We start from the raw sequence: 5,928 nt of genomic DNA on the forward strand, positions 1-5,928 counted from the left end.
AAAGAAAGAAAGAAAGAAAGAAAGAAAGAAAGAAAGAAAGGAAGGAGAAAGAAAGAGAGAAAGAAAGATAGAAAGAAAGAAAGATAGAAAGAAAGAAAGAAAAAAAGAAAGAAAGCTACTTCAATCTTTTAAAAGCCACTGTTCTTTTTGGATATTATCATTTAATGCTAAACCTAATTCCTAACTAACACAGTATTTAAGAAAATAAGATATATTCTCCTTACTCCTTCTCTTACAAATAATAGAGTATTATAGACTTCATATTACGCTGCCTTGCATATTGCCTCTTTGACTTAATATATCTTACAGATCTTTCCATTTTGTACTATCCGGGATGATAGGAAGCAGATGGCACACTAGAAACAGCTGATTAGAGGGAGTTAAATCACAGACTATCTGTGAAGATTTTGGCAAGGTTAGGAGAAACCAATCAAGGATGATGATGCACCCCAGGGCTAGCCACAGGAAGCCGTAGCATCCTTACACCTGAAATTTTAAGTATATGGACTGTTTACCAGAACCCAGAGAGATCTTTTGCTGCAGGACAGGGTGACCCAATAGGGATGGTGCTGCTGAGAGGAAAACACAGCCACTGCCAACTTTCACCTCAGCAGAGAGGGAACTTGTGCAATATCCTAACCTCTCTTTCTTCCTGCTTTCCAATCTCTTCCTGGTGCCTCCTATTGGTTGAATCCAACCAAAAGCTGGAGGGCAAGGGGGCTTGGCTGATGCAGTCCACAAAGGTCAGCCTCCTGGGGCCCAGAGCAGGATGGAGAAAGGTGCAGCATGCATATAGAGTGAAAAGTAGAAAATACACCTGGTTACTTCTTAGCATCTGCTTTTATCCTTTATTTAGATGAGAAATTTGTATCCCCAACAGAGGGAACATACAAAATCCCATCAGCTACATACCGCTTAGGGTAATGTCATTCAGTCATATTCCAAAACCATTAAACTTTAGCCACTACATTGCTCTTTGTTTAAAATAGCAGGAACATTTACAAATTCAGTGCAATTTCTATCAAAATTCCAACTGCCTTTTTTGCAAAACTGGACAAGCTGATCCTAAAATTCATGTAGAAATAAAAAGAACCAGAAATAGCCAAATAATAATAATAATTCCTAAAAAGTAAAACAAAGTTGTAGGACTCACATTTCCCAAATTTAAAACTTACTGCAAAGCAACAGTAATCAAGACATTGTGGTACTGGCATAAGGATAGATATTAATGGAATTGAGTTGACAGTCCAGAAATAAACTCATACATTTATATTTAATGGATTCTCAGTAAGGGTCCCAAGACCACTGAATGGGGAAAGAAGAATTATCTTTTCAACATATAGTGCTGGGACAACTGGATATCCATGTTAAAAGAATAAATTTGTACCCCTATCGCACAGCATATGCAAGAATTAACTCAAAATAGATGAAAGACCTAAATCAAGAGCAAAAACTATAAAACTCTTAAAAAAACTTAAGTGTGAAACTTTATGACTTTGGATTAAGTAATGGTTTCTTAGATATGACACTAAAAGTACAAGCAACCAAAGAAGAAACAGACAAATTGGCTGAACTTTATCAAAATGTAAAGCTTCTGAGTATCAAAGGACACCATTAAGAAAGTGAAAAAACAACCAACAGAATAGAAGACAAATATTTGCAAATCATGCCTCTGCTAAGGGTCTAGTGTATCCAAAATTCATAACAAAAAAACCTCTTACAATGCAATATTTAAAAGACAACCCACCAGGCGTGGTGGCTCACACCTGTAATCCTAGCACTTTGGGAGGCCAAAGCGCATGGATCACCTGAGGTCAGGAGTTTGAGACCAGCGTGGCCAACATGGTGAAACCTCATCTCTACTAAAAATAGTAGGGTGTGGTGGTACGCACCTGTAATCCCAGCTATTCGGGAGGCTGAGACAGAAGAATCACTTGAACTCGAGAGGCGGAGGTTGCAGTGAACCAAAATCATGCCACTGCACTCCAGCCTGGATGACAGAGCCAGACTAACTCAAAACAAACAAACAAACAAACAAACAAACAAACAAAAAAACAATTAAAAAGTGGGCAAAGGATTTGCTGGGAGTTCTCCAAAGAAGATATGCAAATAGCCAAAAGACTCATGAAAAGATGTTCCACATCACTCATCATTAGGAAAATGCAAATCAAAACCACAATGAGAAGTCACTTCATACCCACTGGGATGGCTATAATAAAAATAATAATAATTTTTGATGACACGTATGTGGAGAAAATGGAAACCTCATATATTGCTGGTGGGGATGTAAAGTGGTGTAAAACTGTGGAAAACTGTTTGGGAGTTCCTCAAAACATTAGACATATTACTACTTAATACATGACCCAGAAATTTTACTTCTAGGTATATAATCAAAAGAAAAGAAAACATATGTCAACAAAAACTTGTACATGTACAACAAGTTTTTCTACAGGTTTTTATACATGGTTTTGTACAGGTTTTTGTACAAGTTTTTGTACGCCAAGTTTAACTTGTACATGAATGTTTATAGCAGCATTATTTATAATAGGAAAAAGAAACAACCCTAATGTTTATCAGTTGGTAAATTGATAAACAAGATATGATATATTCATACAAAGGAATATTAGCCATAAGAAGGCATGAAGTACTAATACATGCCACAATGTAGATAAACCTTGAAAACATTGTTCTAAACTACAGCAGACACAAAAGGCCACATATTGTGTGATTCCATTTATATGAAATGTCCAGAATAGGCAAATCCACAGAGACAAAAAGTAGATTAGTGATTAATCTAATCCATTAGCCAATGGATGGGGGAAGAGGTGATAGAGAATAACTGCTGACAGAGGTTTCTTGTTGAGATGATGGAAATGTGCAGGAATTAGATGGTGGTGCTATGAATACAGAAAAAAACATTAAATTATGTACTTTCAAATGGTGAACTTTATGTTACGTGAATTATATTTTATTAAAACATTGCAAAAACATTAACAGAGAAGGGGCTAGGGGAGACAATTAACACAAAACAGCTGCTTCTTTCCTTAATTCTCCAACCAGTTATAAAGTCTAATTTGAGAATCATGACTGTTTTCTTCCACTACCCATTCCATGTTCCCCTTATCCTCTGCTAAAACCTCAGCTGGATGGGGGTTCTTTACCTGATAGGGTGACCCAAATGCCCTTCCTGTCATACCTCAGTCTTTGGAGGGTTTACTGATTGCTACAGTGAATCCTCTGGGTTTCAAGCACCTTACCTTGTAAGGTAGCAACTCATTTTCTCATTATTAATTGGTTTCTATCATCCGTCCATAAGAGTCACCCCTTTAGCTCCCTCTAGGTTAAGCAGCACAGGAGCCAAAATCGGCCAGAAAGCGGGGCTCAATTTTCCATTTAACAGGACTGCCTGACTGTATAGCATGGAAAAGCATTCCTTCCTTGGGTACTTGGACCCCCAAACCTACCAAATCCATGGTTATGGAGATTAAAGGGAGAAGTTCTAGAAGTGTGTTGTAAGGAATAATAATGAAAGGGGCCCTTCCCACCTTACCTTTTGGTTCTCAAACCCTTGGATTCTGACTATAAGGCAGTCGCCACTGTCGAGTGGCCCCTGAATTAAGGCATGTATGTACTGCATCCTCTAGAACAGCACCTCAAATTTTAGTAGGTCTTTCCATCATTCTTTCAAGCCAGCTACTTCTGAGGGATGAGACATGTGGTTAGACCAACTTATTCTGAAAGCGTAAGCCCATTGTTGCACATCTTGGCCATGAAATGTGCCTCTGGTCAGGGCAAATGCTGAGTGGGACACCACAATAAAAGATAAACCTTTAAGTCAACAAATGCTGGAAGAAGCATCATGAGAATGGAAAGTAAATCCATAGTCTGAATATGTATTTATTCATTAAGGACAAATTGATGCCCCCTCCGTGACAAGAGGATTCTGATGTAATCAACCTGACACAGGTGCCTGGGTGATCCCTCCAGGGAATAATGCAACATTACAAGATCACCTTTGGCCTCTGCTATTGGTAGGTTAACCACTCAAGCTGTGGTGGCCAGATCACCTGAATGAGGGGAAGTCCATGGCCTCCATCCCTGTTGCCATGGTTGCGTGGTACCCTTTCCCACCGGGCAAGCACCAGAATAACTGGAGAGAGAAGCTAACTGACATGCATGACAGGGATTGTCTTGTCCATCTGATTACTGGGAAACTCCTCTGCAGTGCTTGACCTTTGGTGAGCATTCACAGGGATCAAAAAATACACTCTGTGCCCATTTAATCGACATACCTCTCCCCCAGATTTCTTTGTTCCTACTCTTCCAGTCTCATTCTTTCTCTGAAAAATGGGCCAGTACATTAGCCACTACCCAAAAATTAGCACTGATCCATACATCAGGCCATTTCCTTTTCCATGCAAAGTGAACAACGAAATGTGCCACCTGAAGTTTTATCCTTTGGGAAAATTTCCCTTCACTACACTTTCTTGGCCATCTGTAAGTGAGGCTGAAATACAACAGCCATCTGCATCTGCTGGTGCCTGCACATCAAAAAGGCCCATATATAACCAGGCATGCAGCTTTTTTTCCTCTGTTAACTGTTCATAAGGAATACCCAGCCGGACTGAGCTGATTGCCTCCTATTATTTTGGAGGCAACTCACTTCATCCCAACTTCTTGAAACTTTTACTTCTGGAGGTCATATTTCCCTCAGATCTTCCAGAAAAAAAAAAAGTCTTAAAGCCTTAGACTATTTTTTTATAGTCCAGCTCTTAAATTTTTTCCTCCCCTTTCCCAATAAAAACCTGAGTGTGGATCCAGCTTGTCCCCAAATCCTGCCTTGCTCCAAAGCATCCGACTGTAAAGACTCTTCACCAACGCTTGTGACTTGTGGGCCTGAAAAAGACTACCCATCCTTGCAAATGTCTTCTGCTGAGATGCCTCACACAGAGACTGGACAGCCCTGATTCTTCCACTAGTCCCAAAGGCAAACAACCCACTTCTGCAGTGAAGAGCACCACAAAAAAGGAAGACAAGGTCCAAGTCAAGGAAAGGAAGACCAGAACTGTGTTCTTCTCCACCCAGTTGTGTGTACTCAGTGATAGATTTCAGAGACAGAAATAACTCAACCTCCAGTAGATGCAAGAACTTTCCAATATCTAGAACCTTAGCTACAAACAGGTTAAGACCTGGTTCCAGAACCAGAAAATGAAATCTAAGAGGTGTCAGGAAAACAACCAGCCAAAGGGTAGCAATGGTGTGACTCAGAAGGCCTCAGCACCTACCTGCCTCTACTCTTTCTACTGATGACTGGTGAACACAACTGAGAACCTTCCAATGTGGAGCAACCAGATCTGGAGGAATTCAACATGGAGATACCAGACCTGGAATCCAGTCCTAAAGCAACCACTCCCGGAACACTGAGACCTGGTGCACCCAATCTTGGAACAATCAGGCCTGGAAAAATCCTTTCCATAACTCTGGAGAGGAATCTCTGCAGTACTGTATGCAGTTCCAGCAAAATTCTCCTGCCAGTGACTTGGTGGCTGCCTTGGAAACTACTGGGGAAAGCCATAATGTAACACAGCAGACCGCTAGGTTTCATAGTGCTCCACAAACCATGGATTTATTCCTAAACTACTCCACAAACATGCAGCCTGAAGATGTGTGAAGACAAGTGAAATTGATATTACTCAGTTTCATTCAGGCTGAATCCTTCCTCTCCTCTCCTCCGCTTGCCCATAGGATTTTTCTGGTTTGGAAACCACGTGCTCTGGTTTCCATTATGCCTATCCAGTTGATTTGGTCGAGGGTAGGGTATGGCTGGAGCCTAATCAGAGAGGTTTCTTTCTTTTTTCCTATTGGATCTTTCTGGAGAAAAGACATTTTAATAACCTTGACTGCTAAGGGCAACAGGATAGAAGCTGT

General features: G+C 40.4%; 1 pseudogene; it reads left to right on the forward strand.

The window, feature by feature from the left end:
• The window catches only part of LOC105524946, a 31,479-nt pseudogene extending 25,808 nt beyond the window's left edge, over positions 1-5,671 (forward strand).
• The last annotated feature ends 257 nt before the right edge of the window (positions 5,672-5,928 follow it).

The sequence above is a fragment of the Colobus angolensis genome, unplaced genomic scaffold (assembly GCF_000951035.1).
Source record: "Colobus angolensis palliatus isolate OR3802 unplaced genomic scaffold, Cang.pa_1.0 Scaffold51, whole genome shotgun sequence".
Classification (NCBI taxonomy): domain Eukaryota; kingdom Metazoa; phylum Chordata; class Mammalia; order Primates; family Cercopithecidae; genus Colobus; species Colobus angolensis.